Here is a 9,310-nt window from a genome sequence, read left to right on the forward strand (position 1 = left end):
TCAACTGGTGCTCTTGCTACATCTTTGTCAAGTTTAATAGAAGCACTCATAGGGGTAGAAATGGCAGAACAATTCTCCATATCAAACTTCTTGATACGTTCTTTGGTGTACTTAGTTTGATTTATGAAGATGCCATTATCCAGCTGCTTGACTTGTAGTCCGAGGAAGAAATTTAATTCTCCCATCATGCTCATTTCAAACTGTTCCTGCATCATTTTAGAAAATTTCTCGCATAGACAAGGATTAGTTGATCCAAATATAATATCATCTACATATATTTGAACGAGTAAAATGTGATCTCCTTTAACAAACTTAAAAAGAGTCTTATCGACAGTTCCTATAGTAAAGGCATGATCTAATAGGAATTGTGATAACGTATCATACCATGCACGCGGTGCTTGTTTTAAGCCATAAAGAGCTTTGTCAAGCTTAAAAACAAAATTAGGAGTTAAAGAGTTGATAAAACCTGGTGGTTGTTCAACATATACTTTTTCTTGAAGTAGACCATTGAGAAAAGCTGACTTGACATCCATTTGATATACTTTGAAGTTTTTGTAAGCAGCATAGGCAAGGAATATTTTGATAGCCTCAAGCCTTGCTATTGGAGCGAATGATTCGTCAAAGTCAATGCCTTCCTCTTGTCTAAATCCTTGAGCAACCAGTCGGGCTTTATTTCTTACCACTGTCCCATCCTCATTCAATTTGTTGCAAAACACCCATCGGGTGCCTATGATGTTTTGATTTGTCAGTCGAGGGACTAGATTCCACACTTTGTTTCTAGTGAATTGATTTAGTTCTTCTTGCATTGCTTCAATCCAGCTAGCATCTTGTAATGCTTTATCTATGTGTTTGGGCTCTAGCTGTGAAATGAAAGCTGCATGCAATAACTCATCATTCAGTTGATTACGTGTACGAATAGGTGCAGTAGGGTTACCGATGACCAGATCAGGTGGATGATTTTTATTCCACCAAAGATTTGGTCCGAGAGGATTTGCGCCTGTTTGAGTGTCTTCCTCATCCCTGATTGCGTTGTTAGGTTCAATAGCACCCACTCCGATTATCTGTTCGTCATTGATGTGATCTACTCCTCCTTCATTGGGTTGAATAATCTATTCTGCTTGCTCATCTCTTGTGTTAGGAGGATCATCACTATCACTTTCATCCTGTAGAACGGTTGACTTCAGCCTACTGGCTAAATCTTGAATGTCAGTTTGAAACTTTTCTGCACATACAGTAGTTTCATCAAAAATAACATGAATGAATTCCTCTATAGTTAGTGATCTTTTATTGAACACTCTGTAAGCTCGGCTGACTGAGGAAAATCCAACAAATATGCCTTCATCTGCTTTTGCATCAAAAGCTGTTAGGCGATGTTTTCCATTATCATGAATATAACAAACACAACCAAATACTTTAAAATACGAGACATCAGGTTTTGTGTCATTCCAGATCTCATATGGTGTTTTGTTGTGTCTCTTGTTAATCATAGATCTGTTTTGAGTGTAACATGCTGTGTTAATTGCTTCTGCCCAGAGTCTTTGAGATACATTGGAATCAACAATCATAGTTCTGGCTGCCTCCTTAAGAGTTCGATTTCTTCGTCAGCAACCCCGTTTTGCTGTGGGGTCCGAGCAGCAGATAACTCATGCTTGATGCCTTGGTCATCTAGATAGGATTCAAGGGTTTTGTTTAAAAACTTAGTGCCTCTATCACTCCTGATCCTGTCTATCCCAGTATGTTTCTCATTTTGCATACGTTTGAAAATTTTTATCAGGTGAGTAGCAGTTTGATCTTTGGATGATAAGAAAATTACCCAAGTAAACCGAGAGTAATCATCCACAATCACTAAGGTATATCTCATTTCCTCTAAGCTCCTGATCGGTATAGGACCAAACAGATCCATATGTAACAGATCCAAGCATTTGGAAGAAGATGAGCATCCTTTGTTTTTAAAAGAGGCTCTCACCTGTTTGCCCTGCTGACAAGCGGAGCAAACTCTATCTATTTTAAAATCACCTTTGGGCAAGCCAAGAACCAACTCATGTTTACTCAGATGCTTAATGGACTTGAAATTTAAATGGTTGAGCCGTTTATGCCATAACCACTGCTTATCATTCTGAGCAACAAAACAAATAGGAACTATCGATTGTTTACTTTGCCAATTCAGCCTATACGTGTTTTGTTCTCTTAGTTCGGTTAGCATAATATCGTCGTTGCCAGATTTGATCATGAAATAATGTTTAAGAAATTCAACAATATAACCATTGTCACATAGTTGACTGATACTGATCAGATTATAACATAAGTTATCAACGAGTAATCCGTCATTAATGATAAAATTACCATGAGTAATCTTACCCTTACCCACGGTCTTACCTTTCGAGTTATCACCAAAAATAATCTTAGGCCCTTTGTAATGTATGATATCGGATAGTAAATCTTTGTTTTCAGTCATGTGTCTGGAGCATCCGCTATCAAGATACCACGTTGACCTTTCTGTTGCACTATTCTTCTCGACTGATTTTACTGATAGTACCTTTAAGAAGAATGTACAACCATGGTACCCTTATCTATTTGGGTTCAAATTGGATTAGACCTTTTGGAATCCACACCTGAATTACTCTAACGGTTTTACCCGTGTGAGTGTTTACAAAGTGAGTCGGTCGAGGTACACGATGTGAATTTGTGTGTGGCCTAGGCTTTACAGTGTACTGTTTGAACCTCTAATCTGTGTTATTCAGTCTATATCATTTTTGAATAGGCTTACAATTGAAGTGTTGGTTATGTGTCACCCGATGATTCCTGTACTTGAGTTGACTTGGTTCAAAATTTGATTGTTTGAACTTAGTTTGGTTTTCCATTCTTTGTTCATTCAATCTTGGTTTATTCCATGTCTCTTCTTTTCTTGGGATCTTAGGTTTCACATACCCTAGTCCTTCGTGCTTGCCTTTACCATAGCGACTTGGCTGTTTAACATCTATATCTGGTTCAGCGTGTTCATATATCGTACTAGATCGAACAAATCTCATTTCATTGGGGTTGTTCCCGCTAGAGTACGGTTGAGTATTTTCTTTTGAGCTAGTGCATTCATTTGATCCATATCCAATATCGGTTTTATCACCTGCTTGTTTCTGGTTCTCATGTATCTTATCCAAAGAGTTAGAAGCCTTATTCCAAGCATTGATTTTTTTAAGCAACTTTTGATTTTCAAATAAAGTAGCTTGGAATACTCGTTTCATATTATCATTCTCAGTAGCTAACAGATTTAGATTATTCCTTAGACCATCAAGTTCTTTTTGCTGTAAACATCTAGATTCTCTTGATTTATCAATGAGACATGCTTTTTTTGTTTTTGTTTCCTCGAATGATATAGAAAGCTTCTTATACTCAGTGACCATCTCATTCAGTGCCTGAATGAGTTCCTCTTGTGTAAAGTCAGATGAGTTGAAGTCAAATACCTCAGTGTCATCTTCTTCATGTATGGAGTTAGCCATGAGACATTGAACTCGCCCTTCCTCGCTTTCCTCGGATGAGCTATCTGTATCGGTTGAGTCAGATTTTGTTTCAGCCCATTTGCTTTTCCCTTCGTCTGCAACTAGTACCTTTTGCTCCTTCTTCTTTCGATATGTTTATCTTCCTTCTTTGCCTTTCTTCTTCTCATAGTACTGCTTTCTTTCTTCATTCTTGGGTTTAGTACAATCTGCAATAAAATGGCCTTGCTTGCCACAGTTAAAGCATGCGGGACCATCCTCAGTATGGTCTTGTTTGTAGTAAGGTTTAAATTTTTTATTATTACGCATAAACTTTCCAAACCTTTTGATAAAAAGAGACATAGCTTCTCCACTCATTTGTTCAGCTGTATTCTTTGCTGTATCCTCGATCGGTTGAGACAAGATAGTTGTCGTTAGTGCCTTGGTGGGGTTTGACGCTGATGGTTCTTCCTCTGTTCGGATTCCAAGTTCAAACTCATATGCTTTGAGATCCGCAAACAGATCATGAAGCTCTAGCTTGTTCAGATCTTTTGATTCCCTCATGGCTATGGTCTTGACATCCCATTCTCTGGGTAGTGCTCGCATAACCTTCAAAGCAATTTCACGATTAGTGTATATCTTTTCAAGAGCAATTAATTCACAAATAATATTGTTGAATCTTTCGTCAAACTCAGTCATTGTTTCTCCTGGTTTCATCTTGACGTTGTCAAACATCTGTATTGCTACAGTGAGTTTGTTTTCTTTGGTTTGGTCGTTTCCTTCGCACAATTGAGTGAGTTTCTCCCAAATTTCTTTGGCAGTTGAGCACACCTTGATTTTTTTAAGCATATTTTTGTCCAGCATCTTGTACAACATATCTTTGGCTACGTTATCAAGATTTGCTTTCTTTTTATCCTCATTAGTCCATTCCATTCTGGGTTTCTTGACCATCTGTGATTCTCCTCCAGTTATGGCTACAACATTGTTGACTTTGAGAATCTTCATGGGTCCGTCAGTGATAACGTACCATATATCATCATCTTGAGCAGAAAGATGTGTCTGCATACGAATTTTCCAATCATCATAATCTTCTTTAGAGAACATAGGAATTTTATTTAAAGAAGTCATGATGAATATCAGTAGCTAAATAGAAAAACCCTCTCTGATACCACTTGTTGGGGATCGATATAGTGTGTAGAGTGGGTGGGGGGGGGGGGTGAATACACAATATTGATAGTCTTTAAAATCTAATGCAATATGGTTGAGTAAATGTTAGTTCACTCGACCGGTTTTCTTTTAGCCTGCTAGAAATATAAGAGCAACTATGATTAGTGCAGAAATATCTCTCAGCATGCTAGATGATATCCATGGAATGATGCAATGCAATAACGTAAGTAGACACAGATATGTTTCTTGGATGTTCGGAGCTCAATCTCCTACGTCACCCCTTCTTCCACCTCGAAAGGATTCACTAGAAGACTTTGGTTATTACAACATCTTGCAATACACCCGATCCAAGTTAGGACTTATCCAACGCCTAATATGGAACTCCTAGATTCACAGTGATAAGATTTAAAGCTCTTATCAAACTTTCCTTCAGATGGTGATGATGATTGTCTTAGTCTCTCAAGGAATTAAGACTTCTCAAATCCTTGTATCAGGTAGCGTCTTTCAAACGATATCTGGATTTGAGCAACCCTTGAAAAGGATCTCTTCGAAGATCGGATAAGGCTATTAAAGCTAAGGGTTTTCTCTGTGAGCGGTTGAGTATTCAAGATGGGTTCGAGAGCTCAGATAGACAGATTCTCAATAAGCGTTGTTGTGTTGTGTTCTCTCTCTTCTTTCTGTCTAGAGAGACTTTGATATATATAGCATTTTTCTTCAACGTCTTTCTTCTTTGTCCAACGGTAGAATTTCCCCGCTGATAAAGCTTTCTGAATATTTCGTACTGGGAGCGCCTTTAATTGTCTATTCAATGTGTCGCTCACATTAAATGCTATTTAAGGTTTTCTCACTTTATCAGACAAATCCTTAAATGCTTCGTCCTTTTGCTTTTCAGTTGTTGTCTTGTCACTTTCCGAGATCTGGGAAACTGTAACTTCGAACTGTAGCGTATAGTTTTTTTGTATTTGAAGTTCGGTAGATATCTCAGTCGGTAGATATGTTTGATATACAACTGTTTTGCATCTTTTGTTGGTTGATAAGCTTTATCTGACGTCGGTAGATATGTCTTTGTTCGGTTGACCTAGCTTACTTATACAAATAACTGGCGGCCGACTAAACAACAAAGTATTGTTTTGTTATCACCAAAAGTCAGGATTCAACAGATTCTAATAGGCTTAACTCATTAATAATCAATTTAAAGGATGTTAATTTAAAAATAAAAATTTGTTATAAATATATTATTATTATTATAGATGATTATCTTATTAAATATATGTGATCAAGATAAATATGTCAAGATAATATCTGTAAAAATTTGTATCTTGTAATCTTTCCCTATAAATAAGGGTGATTGAGTTCAATGAAAATTGCATCTGAGTATTGACTCATATGAATTCTCTCTCATCTCATGATTTCTCTCTACTCATCTCTCTTATTCTTTTATGATTTATAACACGTTATCAGCACGATGTTGTAACCAACTGAGAATGAAAATAATTCTCGTTTTATTGATATTATTGAAATAGCACAAGGTGTTGTCAATACTCAAATTTATGAGAGATATTCATTGGTGCTCTAGAAGTAGCACTAAGATATATTCATTGGTGTTCTAGAAGTAACACAATGAAATAATTGATATATTGGTGCCCATAAAATATCATGAATATGTTGATGGCTTCAAAATAGCACAACATGATTTTATATTGAGAATTTGAAAAAATTCATGATCATGATATAATATATTGAGAATTTTGAGAGATTCATGATTACAATTTTGATATATCGAAAGATATTCATGAATTCATGATATAATATATTGAATATTGAGATATTCAAGATTAAGATCTGATATAAGATCAAATATATTGAGAATCTGAATAGATTCATGATAAAGATGTGATATATGATTTCTTATATTGAGAAAGTAAAGAAATCATGATTGATATCTGATATGATATCCAAAATCTATAAATATCATTGAAGAAATAGATCTCATGTCAAAATTGTATCAATATTAAAATATTGATAAAAAAATGCAAGATTTGATATTATTCATGAAGAATATTAATATAAGATCCAAGATACAGCAATATTCTTGAAGAATATTAATTTAAAGTATTTTTGGTTGAATATTTTTTGAGGATCTTATAAATAAAGAAATTTATCGAAATTTCTTAATGTAATATCGATGTGTGATCTAAAATTATCAATATCCATAAGAAAATGTTATTAAAGATATATATGAGATATATATCAAAAGATATTGACTTGATATCTATTCAAATCATATATTTGTTATTAATGCTCTAAAAGAAGCATGATATATTATTTGTCACTATTTTTATGAATAGCGACTTGATGTTCAATGATGAACTACATAGGCTATTGATTGACGATTATGAATGTGCGGTAGTAAGATCGCAACACTATCAATCGAAAAAGAAAAAGAAATGTTAAACCCAATGAATTCGACCATCATATATATTGGGCAACGACGATGATGGATTGATGATAGCCTATACATGATGGTGTCAATGAGTTAATATATGACTAACTTCAAGTCATTTTATTTATTTATTGAACTAATTTATTTTTACAAATTGAGTTTTTATTTCTGTTTAAACTAAATTTTGAAAAACTCTAGCATGTGTTTTGATTCACATAAATTATTTTGATGATATAAAATAAGAACTATAAATTTCGTGAATCTATTCTATTAGTCAATATATTGCATGAGATATTGATTATGCAATTTGGTGATAAATTTTCTGATTTGAGAATTTTTATATTTTAAGGATATTGGGTTGTTAAATATTTATTTAATAAAATTTGATTATGGATTTTAAATTTCTCAATTTTGATTGGGGATATAAATTTTGAATTTTTTCAATCATTTGATTAAACTATCATTTTTTAAATGAATGATAGAGTATTTTTATCACATGTTATTATCTTACATGTAGGAACATGAATTTAATGTAAAACGATAATCGTGATAGATAAAATGTTACTTTTGAAGGTAAACAATCTACTTGATGCATACAGGTATTTGAAAAGGTACGTTCGATTTTTTATTCTTTAATTATAATATCTTATTTATAGTATTTTGTTCAAGGAAAATAATTATGAAAATTGTCTGATTAATGAAGAGAACGTGACAGTGCCAATGAACACAGTTGATACACTGTAGTTTAATTCTTCAAGGAATAATATGTCATCTCGTATGAAGCGAGATGTGAATCATAAATTTGGCACAAAATATTGAGATATACGTCATAATCAAGTATTGTACTAAACGTACATCGGTATCTCGTATCACTATCGTACCTGAAGTACGTAAAAAGATTTATTGATATCTATCAAGCAAGATATAAAAGTTTGTGGAGACCATTGATATCTATCCAAATCATATGTTTCATCGTATGTTGATTGAATGTTTGAAAGATCTATAAAATCGCTTGATTGACGATGAAAAAAGATTATGTGCTTGATATTATAAAATAGTGATACACAATAATGACGTATATGTATTTTTGAATCTAGTAGATATTGATTTGTTTTAAATAGTATATTACAAATCAATATTTCTAGAAGAGCTAAAGAGCTCCAAAAGTATCATTGATACAAATACTTTCAGAGTTTGGCATAATGAATTGAATTGAGCATTCAAAATATATAAATAGTTGAAAAACTATTGATAGTGCACAAAGTTGTTAATAAACAAGCCAAAAGTTCCTAGATCGATAAATATGGATGTTTTTGAATCAAAGATCCAGAAGATTTTATGAATTCTTATTGGCTTATCAAATTTGATATCACTATCATTAGCTCAAATTGGTAGAGAATCCCCATATTATCTGGAATGAATAAATAACGTGGGCCCACGAAGCGCAACATGATGTTTGCAAAAATACGTATTGAGAAAATTTTCAGAATATGTAATCAAGACAAGCTTGATCAAAAGAGGATATGCATATCAATTTCATGATTATAAATACATTGGTTTAGTTGATCTATTTTGCGCCAATCAACTATTAAACCATGAGAATAAATGCGTCATATTTGGGGATATCTGAAAGATATATTATAAATATTATGCCAAATGCTCATGTATTGAAATTTAATATTTGTGCGAGAAATGCACTACAATAAATCTCTTGAAGGGATTGTCAATATGTTGAAAATAAATTGAATCTTATGATCAATTATCTTGAGAAATGAAATTTTATGACGTGAAATTCTCATTTATTATTCTTGTAAAACAATGTTTCCAACATTGAGGGGAGGAAATAGAAGCTACAAGAATATTTGAGATCGATCTCAATGAAATATAAAGTGAACATGATGTTCAAAGTTTAAATCTCAAATACATTATTTGATCATGTGTATAAGATCGTTTAGCTTCATTTATGTTCAAGTTGAACAATTTAAATCTTCTTTAGTGACGAAGAACCCCTTTAAAGAAAAATGAGTAAATATATCAATGTGAAAAGAATAATAGAGGATGGTCATTGTGAAAAAAAATTAATGTCCTGCAGGACTATATCTTATATTACTTGTAAGTAAATGAAAAATATGCTAGAAGCGTGAACGATCAATTATTTCAATGAATCCAATTTGAATTATGTTATTCTTGAGAATAACAAGTATATAAAAGATGAGAATTCACAAATTAT

The sequence above is a fragment of the Henckelia pumila genome, chromosome 2 (genome assembly GCF_033568475.1).
Source record: "Henckelia pumila isolate YLH828 chromosome 2, ASM3356847v2, whole genome shotgun sequence".
NCBI classification, from domain to species: Eukaryota; Viridiplantae; Streptophyta; class Magnoliopsida; order Lamiales; family Gesneriaceae; genus Henckelia; species Henckelia pumila.